The sequence below is a fragment of the Xenopus tropicalis genome, chromosome 5, assembly GCF_000004195.4.
Source record: "Xenopus tropicalis strain Nigerian chromosome 5, UCB_Xtro_10.0, whole genome shotgun sequence".
Lineage (NCBI taxonomy): Eukaryota > Metazoa > Chordata > Amphibia > Anura > Pipidae > Xenopus > Xenopus tropicalis.
In genome coordinates, this window is record NC_030681.2 from 28,185,460 (window position 1) to 28,197,268 (window position 11,809).

Genomic DNA, 11,809 nt, shown 5'->3' on the forward strand with positions numbered 1-11,809 from the left:
ATCCATAAAAGAATTACGTTTGTGGTGGGAAATAGCCACTTTTGAAAAATACATAGCTTTACATATGATCCCTAGGGGTTTTAAGGTTAAAAAAAATATCCCACTTCACTTACCTATGACCCTGAATTTATGGAATAAAATCTTTTCCGCATGTTCTCTATGATTAATGACCTATTTGGTTGAAAAGAAGCAACAAATGTATGAAAAATTAAAACTAGATATTTCAAATTTAAAAGAAAGTCACACTGATCTAAGGGAACATTCAGATTACTTAAAACTTTCTGATAATCTGAGTAATAGAATTGATAAGGTAGAAAAATAATAATGGATGGAAGAACGAATACGTTTAAGAGAGATAAGACAGAATTTGACATGAACAAAGTTTATAATTGGGCACAATTTACTGATAAAGGAAGGAGAATGAATGGAACAGATCAAAGTAGAAATAATATACGTAAATCAACAATGAATCAAATATTGGTGGCTGCTCCCCCTCTCCTCTGTCTTCCCAGGTTATAAGAGAAACACATATGAAGGAGCAGTACCGCCGCTCCCTATACGCAGAGTACGCAGTCTGCGTAGGGCACCAACTCCCAGGGGGGCACCCAGACAGTACCGCCGCTCCCTATATGCAGAGTACGCACTCTGCGTAGGGCTCCAACTCCCAGGGGGGCACCCAGACAGTACCGCCGCTCCCTACGCAGAGTGCGCACTCTGCGCAACAACATACCTAGTCTTCGCCAGCGGCTCCTTCTCTCTTATGCCGCGGCAACAGGCCCTTTTATAAAGTTGCGCCCGTGCGTATGACGTCACACGTCAGTGACGAGGCCCAACCTTATAGTAGTGCCTGTTGCGCATAAGAGAGAAGGAGGCGCCGACGATCAACTGGTCTGTTGGGGGTACTTTCTGTGGGGGCAATTGGGGGCACTGTGCGGGCTGGCTACTGTCTATGGGGGGTACTGTGTATGAGGCAATTGGGGGTACTGTTTTTGGGGGCACTGTTTATGGGGGCAATTGGGGGCACTGTGTATGGGGGCTACTGTCTATGGGGGGCACAGGGGGGACAGTTGTCCCGGGCCCGGGCGTTTAAAGGGGGCCCGGCCGGGCTCTGTAACTGTTATTGCTGATATCCGCTGTGATGTCCCGAACTCCCTGCTGCGTGTGCGCTTTTATAAGGTTGCGCCCTGTGCGTACTGACGTCACACGCACGGGGCGCAACCCTATAAAAGCGCACATGTAGCGGCGAGTTCGGGACATCACAGCGGATACCAGCAATAACAGTAACAGAGCCCGGCCGGGCCCCCTTTAAACGCCCGGGCCCTGGACAAAAGATGCTGGCAGCGGGGGGGGGGGGGGGGACTGGAGGATTCTTGGGGCAGCCCTGGGGGAAGGTGTAGGATGTTTGGGGGGGCCTGGGGGAAGGTGGAGGATGTTTGGGGGGGGCCTGGGGGAAGGTGGAGGATGTTTGGGGGGGCCTGGGGGAAAGGTGGAGGATGTTTGGGGGGGCCTGGGGGAATGTGGAAGATGCTTAGGGGGGCCCTGGGGGAAGGCGGAAGATGCTTGGAGGGGCCTTGGGGGAAGGTGGAGGCTGTTTGGGGGGGGCCTGGGGGGAAGGTGGAGGATGTTTGGGGGGGCCTGGGGGAAGGTGGAAGATGCTTGGGGGGGCCTGGGGGGAAGGTGGAGGATGTTTGGGGGGGCCTGGGGGAAGGGGGAAGGTGGAAGATGCTTGGGGGGGCCCTGGGGGAAGGTGGAGGATGTTTGGGGGGGCCTGGGGGAAGGGGGAAGGTGGAAGATGCTTGGGGGGGCCCTGGGGGAAGGTGGAGGATGTTTGGGGGGGGCTGGGGGAAGGTGGAGGATGTTTGGGGGGGGCCTGGGGGAATGTGGAAGATGCTTGGGGGGGCCCTGGGGGAAGGCGGAAGATGCTTGGAGGGGCCCTGGGGGAAGGTGGAGGATGTTTGGGGGGGGCCTGGGGGAAGGTGGAGGATGTTTGGGGGGGGCCTGGGGGAATGTGGAAGATGCTTGGGGGGGCCCTGGGGGAAGGCGGAAGATGCTTGGAGGGGCCCTGGGGGAAGGTGGAGGATGTTTGGGGGGGGCCTGGGGGGAAGGTGGAGGATGTTTGGGGGGGCCTGGGGGAAGGTGGAAGATGCTTGGGGGGGCCCTGGGGGAAGGTGGAGGATGTTTGGGGGGGGCCTGGGGGAAGGTGGAGGATGCTTGGGGGGGCCCTGGGGGAAGGTGGAGGATGCTTGGGGGGGGCCCTGAAGGAAGCAGCAGGATGCTTGGGGGACCCTGGAAGAAGCAGGAGGATTTTGTGGGGTGGGGGGGAGCGGCAAGTAACAGCGGAGAGCGGGCCATTGTATGGGGGACACTGGGGGAGGACCACCAATGTTTTAGGGGGCCCTGGGCAGGCTAGCAATGTTTTAGTGGCACTGGCACTAATGCAAAACGTAATCCATGGCCACAAATGTTTTAGGGGGGCCCTGGCTACCAAGGTTTTAGTGGGCCCTCGCTGCCAATGCCTGTGTGTCCCTTGTATTGATTGGAGGGGCCATTGGGGGTGTGGGAGGGAGGGGCCATTGGGGGCTTGGGTGGGTGGGGCCCAGAAAATTTTGTTGTGAGGGGCCCCGTGATTTCTGATGGCGGCCCTGATGGGGGGTACAGTGTATGAGGCAATTGGGGGCACTTTGTGTGGGGGCTACTGTCTATGGAGGAGGGTACTGTTTATGGGGGCAATTGGGGGCACTGTTTATGAGGGCAATTGGGGGTACTTTCTATGGGGGCAATTGGGGGCACTGTGTATGGGGGATACTGTGTATGAGGCAATTGGGGGCACTGTGTGTGGGGGCTACTGTCTATGGAGGAGGGTACTGTTTATGGGGGCAATTGGGGGTACTTTCTATGGGGCACTGTGTGTGGGGTCTACTGTCAATGGGGGGTACTGTGTATGAGGCAATTGGGGGCACTTTGTATGGGGGGTACTGTGTATGAGGCAATTGGGGGCACTTTGTGTGGGGGCTACTGTCTATGGGGGGTACTGTTTATGGGGGCAATTGGTTCTATTTTGGCCCCTATAGTAGGCGGTTTTTTTTTTCATTATTTTATTTTTACCTCGGTAATATTTGGGGGAGGGGGCACCAAAGTAAATTTCTGCTAAGGGCACCCATTTGGCCAGCAGCGGCCCTGTGAAGGAGGTTTTTTCTGAGGAAGAAAACCAACCCAAGTCATCTGCAAAAAATGTAAAAGGCAATTGGCCCAAGTGGAAATGATGAAGGCAATGAGGTTACCTCTGTTTTTTTGCAGCCATACATTTCTCATTTTTAAGAAATGAATACGGTGTTGCATTTCGAACAACTACAGAGAGAAACCGATCCCAGTATAGGAAGAGATGGAGCTTGTAATGTCAAAATAAAAAACATTTTATTTAGATCAAATTTCTATCCAATACATCATAGAGATGAAGTTGTTAATATGTTTCAGAAAAATGTAGAATTAGAACACTATTACATCAAATTCTAGAAAAAGAAAAACAAAAGCACCTTTTTCCTAAAAACAATAAAATGTAAATAAAAATAATCTCATCTCCCACATAGCATTAGGTACCAAGAAAAAACATCCTAAATATGAAAGCCAATGGTCCACAGTTTGATGTCCATTGTGCATAGGATTACCAAGTATCTGGCATTTAGAGACCCCAAAAGGAAGTTAGTGCATACATATTTCATGGCATATAAATCAGGTGGTGTATTTTTTGGTAGTAGAAATAAATGTGGGAAAAGTGGGAAATAAGTAAAAACCTCATATTTTCAGAAAATACATCTTTGTATGGCAAAGTACCAAACACCAAAGCTAAGCTAAATGTAGCAATTTTTAATGTAATTTCTGAAAATTGTCTCAAAGCTTGCATTTTACTCTATTATATACCCCACATTTCATAACGAATCAACATAAAACATTCTAAATATGAACACCACAGGCTTACTGAATAGTTTGATGCCCAATATGCATAGATTTACCAAACTATGTGGTGTACAGAGGCACCCAAATCAATATATAGCAGATACCTATGCAGAACTGAAAATGCAATAAAATAGCTAAAAAGGCAATAAAATAACTAGAAATGCACCAAAATCACAGAAAATGTATTAAAAGCACTGAAATAACATACAAAAAATATTGCACAGTACAGTTAGCAGTACGCAAAATTGTGTCTTTACACTTATGTGCAATATGTGTGTTGTGTGCATGTGCAAGTAAGTGTGAGTGCTGTGAATGTGTGAAAACCCCCAACCCCCCCAAAAAAAATGTATGTGTGTGTGTAAGTATAGGTGTGTATTAGCAGATCATCTTGGAGCAATCAGGAGACTAGGAAACAACAGGCATGTAGTAGTAACAATGTGGCTGTCGTTTCCTATGGGGCCCCTGATCGATTGCACCCCAGGGGCCACTTGTTCTGAGCAGGGAGCGAAGAAGCGGCTTTAAAAGCCGCTCCTCCGCTGCCAAACCTGGAAGTGCAGCAGACCATAGAATCTACAGTCTTTGGCACTTCAGTCTTTATATCCACAGATCGTAGCAGTGTCGGTCTGGGACCCCAGGGGCCCACCAGAAAACCTTACACCATGGGCCCACTCTCCAAACTATTTTTCCTCCTTTCCTCACTCAACCACTTAATTCTCCAAGTCTCTTTTATTTACATGCTAGCATCTATCCTTCCATCTATTTCTCCTCTTTCTACCCATTCAGAAATAGGGAATGACCATGAAACAGGCCAAATGGTTAGGAGCAGGAGGGCCCACTAACCCCTGGGCCCACCCGGAATTTTCCTGGTATCCTGGTGGGCCAGTCCAACACTGGACTGTAGAGTCTATGATCCATGGCACTTAAAGGGTTAAAAAGTCATACAGACAGCTATCTGATAAAGATGCCTATAAATTATTGGATAAAAATCCAACTAAGAAATTTCAAGTAGAACTGGATAATCTGATACAGGAAGCCTTACAGTACAATATAATTGATGAGAAGCTAATCTCATTTCTAAAAACCGATAATCCAAAAACAACTATCTTTCAACATTTACCAAAAGTCCATAAGTCCCTTAGGGCGTCTGATAATTGCAGGCATTGGTTCTATAGGTGAAAACCTTTGTGAATACATTGACATTGATAGCTGTTTGGGAGACAGCAGTCATTGATAAATAAAAATAAGTTAAAATCAAAAAGAAAGGAACCCAAGAGTTTAGTTAATAAAGGCATGAACTCAAATGAGTAGTATTCTGAGACACCCCCTAGTGATCAATAGTGAGTAATACAACCACAAAATATATCTATAGTATAATTCATAAATACTGTAGTGTTCAAGGTATGTATGTATGTATATCTTTATTTATACAGTAAAGCGCTACTTATGTACGCAGCGCTGTACAGCAGAATACATTCATACAAACAGGAGGTTATTAAGATAATAGATAAATACAAAGTATTACAATAAAGTCCTGCGCTTAAGGGCAAATGCCCATACCTGGTGCACTCTTACCTTCCAATTTGTGCCTGTATGTTACCCAACCACTTAGATTGTAAGCTCTACGGGGCAGGGACCTCCTTCCTACTGTGTCTCATACCACATGGCACTTATATATATATGTATTTATTGTATTTATTTATTATATCACTTGTCCTCCCTGTGTGTAATTTTGTATTTTGTAAGATTGTACAGCGCTGGGTACCCTTGTGGCGCTTTATAAATAAAGTTATACATACATACATACATACAAATAAATAAAAGATACATTTGCGATTAGTTTAGAGTCAAAACACAAGAGGATGGAGGTCCCTGCCCCGTAGAGCTTACAATCTAGATGGGAGGGTAACTTACAGACACAAATAGGCAAATATAAGTGCTGTAGGTCACAGTGGGTGACATTACAATATAAGTGCCAGTTCCAAGATCAGGTGCTGGGCGAGTGCTCCAAGAGGGAGTCTTTAAGTTTAGTTTTAAAAAGACTGAGGGAGGATTCTCTCCGGAGGAAATCAGGGAGTTCATTCCAAATGTAAGGGGCAGCCAGGCAGAAAGGTTTAAGGCGGGAAACAGCAGTAGTAGTGGGGGGCACAACCAAACGACTGCTCTGCAAGGAACGAAGGAGTCGGCCAGGAACGAATGGAGACACAAGGGAAGAGATGTAGTGAGGAGCAGAGGAATGGAGGGCTTTGAAGGTTAAGAGAAGGAGTTTGCAAGATATTCTTTGTTTAATAGGAAGCCACGATAAGGACTTTAGCAGGGGAAGGGCCTGAACTCTCCTGGATGAGAGGAGGAGAATTCTGGCATCAGTATTTAATATAGACTGTAGGGGGGAAAGAGGCCGGTTAGGGAGGTGATATTCTATTGCTCTTAGACCTAGCTGATAAGGTATACATGAATGCAACAACACCACATTGATGGATGCCCGCTTAAAACTTCTTTCCAAGTGGAAACTTTTCAAAGCATGTATCAAATGACCACAAAATATAATTACTCAAATACTACTCAAGTGTTAGTTAAAAAATATGAATTTATTTCAATCCATTAAAAGCAGTAGCCCCCCCTATAAAACCAGCCTAATGCGTTTCATACATACCCAGCCCTCAATCATAGTCTCCAGGGGGGAAATTACACATACAGGAAGTATATACAAGATTCAAACCCCTCCCCTCCATTAATTAAAAACAATCAATGTATAACACATCATTAACCCTATCACAGTCACTGACAGGTTCCATATACAACTCTAATACTATTTCAATAAAGAGTCATTATATGAAACATCCACATTATGGGGTTACATAGAATGCAGTTATTGAAACAAAAAAGCAAAAGATAACCACTAAGAAAACATTATATCGCTATTGTTACACTTTGCAAAATGCCTTGTAATATTAGTTTCTTTGAATATTTTGTATTATTAATCTGATTAATATGTTCCTCCTAAGGAAGAGTCCAATTAACAAGCCAGGGACCAGCACCAGGATATCAATATGAACCAGGACAGATGCCAAGGGACTCAGGACCAAGGCAGGGACAAGCAGTGCTCAGGAACATAGCAGGAATCACAGGAGCTTTACATCAATAGCAGGCTGAATAACAGCTAAATAGCTTGATATCCAAGCACCAGTAATAGCAAGAAGAAGGCCTATATAGGTCCCCAATGGCTACATTACTGGCATTTGGCCTGGAGGTAGAAATTATGAAATTGAAATAAAAATGAATATTCCAAATGCAAAGCATATTAATATGGAAAGGCCATGTGTGCCATAGTCCTATGACAAGTAACTCATAAAAATAAAACAGATTTTTTCTTTCAGTATCTTGATATATCCAAGAATATTCATATTTGTATTATAGCACATAAAGTGTACAGCGATCATTTAACCATGTATTTGGCTCCCCAAGATAATCCCTGTCTTTTTTTTGCCATTTCTGTGAACTACCACTATGTTCAGCCTGTCCTGTTCTGTGGTATTATACCTGGGTGCACAAAATGGCGTTGTGGGAGCATTGGAAGGCTAACTAAAATATACAAGTACAATGGAAGTGTAACTGTGGCCAAATTAGCTACAAGTATACACAAGACAGGAGGATTGATCAATGTACATTCCCTGATCTACCGAATCTCGACTAATTTAGTATCTATTCAAGTAAATAGTATTTAGAATCTATATGTGTATTTACAAAAACAGGGGTTATTAGTTTCAAAGTTATGATCATAAAACTGACAAGCCACCATACCACGTCAAGGTAAACCCCATATGATGGTTCTAACTATTTACATTAAATTACAATTTATTAGCATTGAGTATACCTTTCACATTAAAAACACATTAGAATTGGCTGGCCAGCCGACCAATTCACACAATCACATATATCTACAACTATATATATATAATACCTCACTTTAGTCTATATATATTATTTTATAAATAGCCTTCTGGGTTATTGAGAGAATTAACACAGCAAGTGCACAAGTCCCAAATCTTTAGTATAGTGAGGCCAGCGGAGTTAGAAAAAGTGATATTGCCAACAGTATGTTATAAGCGACCATTACCATGAACGACTGTCCCAATTAGCTAAAATGTCTATTAGCCAAAATAACAAGACTAGTGACCAGCCTGGGGCATCCCCCAGCCGCTATATCTATGTTGCTTTGGTCCAGAAAAATATAATATATTTTAAAGGAACAATCTCATCCACAATGGAGACACAAATCTTTCCTATTCACTGGTGTTCACCCTTCGTTAGGATCTCGCACAAGTCTAGTTGTTTCTCTTTACTCGCGTTCTCCCACTGGTTCTCATTTCTCTTTACTCAAGTTCTCCCGTATGTTTGAAAGTTACTTGCGTCACTTATACTTCATAAGTGGCGCATAATGATTAGTAACTGTAAAGATGAAAAGTAGGAATAATAAAGTTAGGTAGGAATACAATGTTGGACAGAGTGGGATGAAGGGAGGCTTTATGAAAGGTTCCAATAATAATCAAAACAAAAAAGAGAATATTGTGAGAATTAGGGTACAAGTTACTAATCATTATGCGTCAATTATGAATGATGACATCAATGAAAATCTGACTTTAAGCCCTTTTGTAGAGGTAAAACTTTCACTATTATTCCCTCACAGTACAAGTGAGGGAATACAGGGTTATGGGAGATAGCTCTCAGTACAAGTGAGGGAATACAGGGTTATGGGAGATAGCTCTCAGTACAAGTGAGGGAATACAGGGGTATGGGAGATAGCTCTCAGTACAAGTGAGGGAATACAGGGGTAGGGGAGATAGCTCTCAGTACAAGTGAGGGAATACAGGGTTATGGGAGATAGCTCTTAGTACAAGTTGATTGCCATCTTGGAGTCAGGAAGGAATTTTTTCCCCTCTGCGGCAAATTAGAGAGGCTTCAGATGGTGTTTTTTGCCTTCCTCTGGATCCACTAGCAGTTAGGCAGGTTATATACAGGCATTATGGTTGAACGTGATGGACGTATGTCTCTTTTCAACCCAACTTACAGTACTATGTTACTATGTTACTATGTTTAGTGATAACATCGAAAGATTTAAGAAAATATAGAACTCGACTGAATAAGTTTATTGATAATCTTAATGCGAGAGAAAGGTCAGCATTGAAGAAATTAATGAAAGATACACAAGTGGTGATTAGGGCGGCAGATAAAGGAGGAGGTGTAGTTATGCAAGACAGAGAGGATTACCTGAAGGAAGCATATAAACATCTTGATGATTCTAATATATATATAAAAAAAATGGCTAAAACCCCAGTGTTCTATCACCTCCCAAAGAGAAACAAAGAGGCGCTTAAGAGGTGACATGATAACTATGTATAAATATATAAGGGGATCATATAATAACCTTTCTAATGTTTTATTTACCAGTAGGTCCTTCCAACGGACACGAGGGCACCCACTTCGTTTAGAAGAAGGGAGGTTCCATTTAAATATTCGGAAAGGATTTTTTACTGTGAGAGCTGTGAAGTTGTGGAATTCCCTCCCCGAATCAGTTGTACTGGCTGATACATTATATAACTTTAAGAAGGGGCTGGATGGATTCTTAGCAAGTGAGGGAATACAGGGCTATGGGAGATAGCTCTTAGTACAAGTGAGGGAATACAGGGGTATGGGAGATAGCTCTCAGTACAAGTGAGGGAATACAGGGGTAGGGGAGATAGCTCTCAGTACAAGTGAGGGAATACAGGGGTAGGGGAGATAGCTCTCAGTACAAGTGAGGGAATACAGGGGTATGGGAGATAGCTCTCAGTACAAGTGAGGGAATACAGGGTTATGGGGGATAGCTCTCAGTACAAGTGAGGGAATACAGGGGTAGGGGAGATAGCTCTCAGTACAAGTGAGGGAATACAGGGGTATGGGAGATAGCTCTCAGTACAAGTGAGGGAATACAGGGGTAGGGGGGATAGCTCTCAGTACAAGTGAGGGAATACAGGGTTATGGGGGATAGCTCTCAGTACAAGTGAGGGAATACAGGGGTAGGGGAGATAGCTCTCAGTACAAGTGAGGGAATACAGGGGTATGGGAGATAGCTCTCAGTACAAGTGAGGGAATACAGGGGTATGGGAGATAGCTCTCAGTACAAGTGAGGGAATACAGGGGTAGGGGGGATAGCTCTCAGTACAAGTGAGGGAATACAGGGTTATGGGGGATAGCTCTCAGTACAAGTGAGGGAATACAGGGGTAGGGGAGATAGCTCTCAGTACAAGTGAGGGAATACAGGGGTAGGGGAGATAGCTCTCAGTACAAGTGAGGGAATACAGGGTTATGGGAGATAGCTCTTAGTACAAGTGAGGGAATACAGGGTTATGGGAGATAGCTCTCAGTACAAGTGAGGGAATACAGGGGTAGGGGAGATAGCTCTCAGTACAAGTGAGGGAATACAGGGTTATGGGAGATAGCTCTCAGTACAAGTGAGGGAATACAGGGTTATGGGAGATAGCTCTCAGTACAAGTGAGGGAATACAGGGTTATGGGAGATAGCTCTCAGTACAAGTGAGGGAATACAGGGGTAGGGGAGATAGCTCTCAGTACAAGTGAGGGAATACAGGGGTATGGGAGATAGCTCTCAGTACAAGTGAGGGAATACAGGGGTAGGGGAGATAGCTCTCAGTACAAGTGAGGGAATACAGGGGTAGGGGAGATAGCTCTCAGTACAAGTGAGGGAATAAAGGGTTATGGGGGATAGCTCTCAGTACAAGTGAGGGAATACAGGGTTATGGGAGATAGCTCTCAGTACAAGTGAGGGAATACAGGGGTAGGGGAGATAGCTCTCAGTACAAGTGAGGGAATACAGGGGTTGGGGAGACAGCTCTCAGTACAAGTGAGGGAATACAGGGTTATGGGGGATAGCTCTCAATACAAGTGAGGGAATGCAGGGTTATGGGAGATAGCTCTCAGTACAAGTGAGGGAATACAGGGGTAGGGGGGATAGCTCTCAGTACAAGTGAGGGAATACAGGGTTATGGGGGATAGCTCTCAGTACAAGTGAGGGAATACAGGGGTAGGGGAGATAGCTCTCAGTACAAGTGAGGGAATACAGGGGTAGGGGAGACAGCTCTCAGTACAAGTGAGGGAATACAGGGCTATGGGAGATAGCTCTTAGTACAAGTGAGGGAATACAGGGTTATGGGGGATAGCTCTCAGTACAAGTGAGGGAATACAGGGGTAGGGGAGATAGCTCTCAGTACAAGTGAGGGAATACAGGGTTATGGGGGATAGCTCTCAGTACAAGTGAGGGAATACAGGGTTATGGGAGATAGCTCTCAGTACAAGTGAGGGAATACAGGGGTAGGGGAGATAGCTCTCAGTACAAGTGAGGGAATACAGGGGTAGGGGAGATAGCTCTCAGTACAAGTGAGGGAATACAGGGTTATGGGAGATAGCTCTTAGTACAAGTGAAGGAATACAGGGTTATGGGAGATAGCTCTCAGTACAAGTGAGGGAATACAGGGGTAGGGGAGATAGCTCTCAGTACAAGTGAGGGAATACAGGGTTATGGGAGATAGCTCTCAGTACAAGTGAGGGAATACAGGGTTATGGGAGATAGCTCTCAGTACAAGTGAGAGAATACAGGGTTATGGGAGATAGCTCTCAGTACAAGTGAGGGAATACAGGGGTATGGGAGATAGCTCTCAGTACAAGTGAGGGAATACAGGGGTAGGGGAGATAGCTCTCAGTACAAGTGAGGGAATACAGGGTTATGGGAGATAGCTCTCAGTACAAGTGAGGGAATACAGGGGTAGGGGAGATAGCTCTCAGTACAAGTGAGGGAATACAG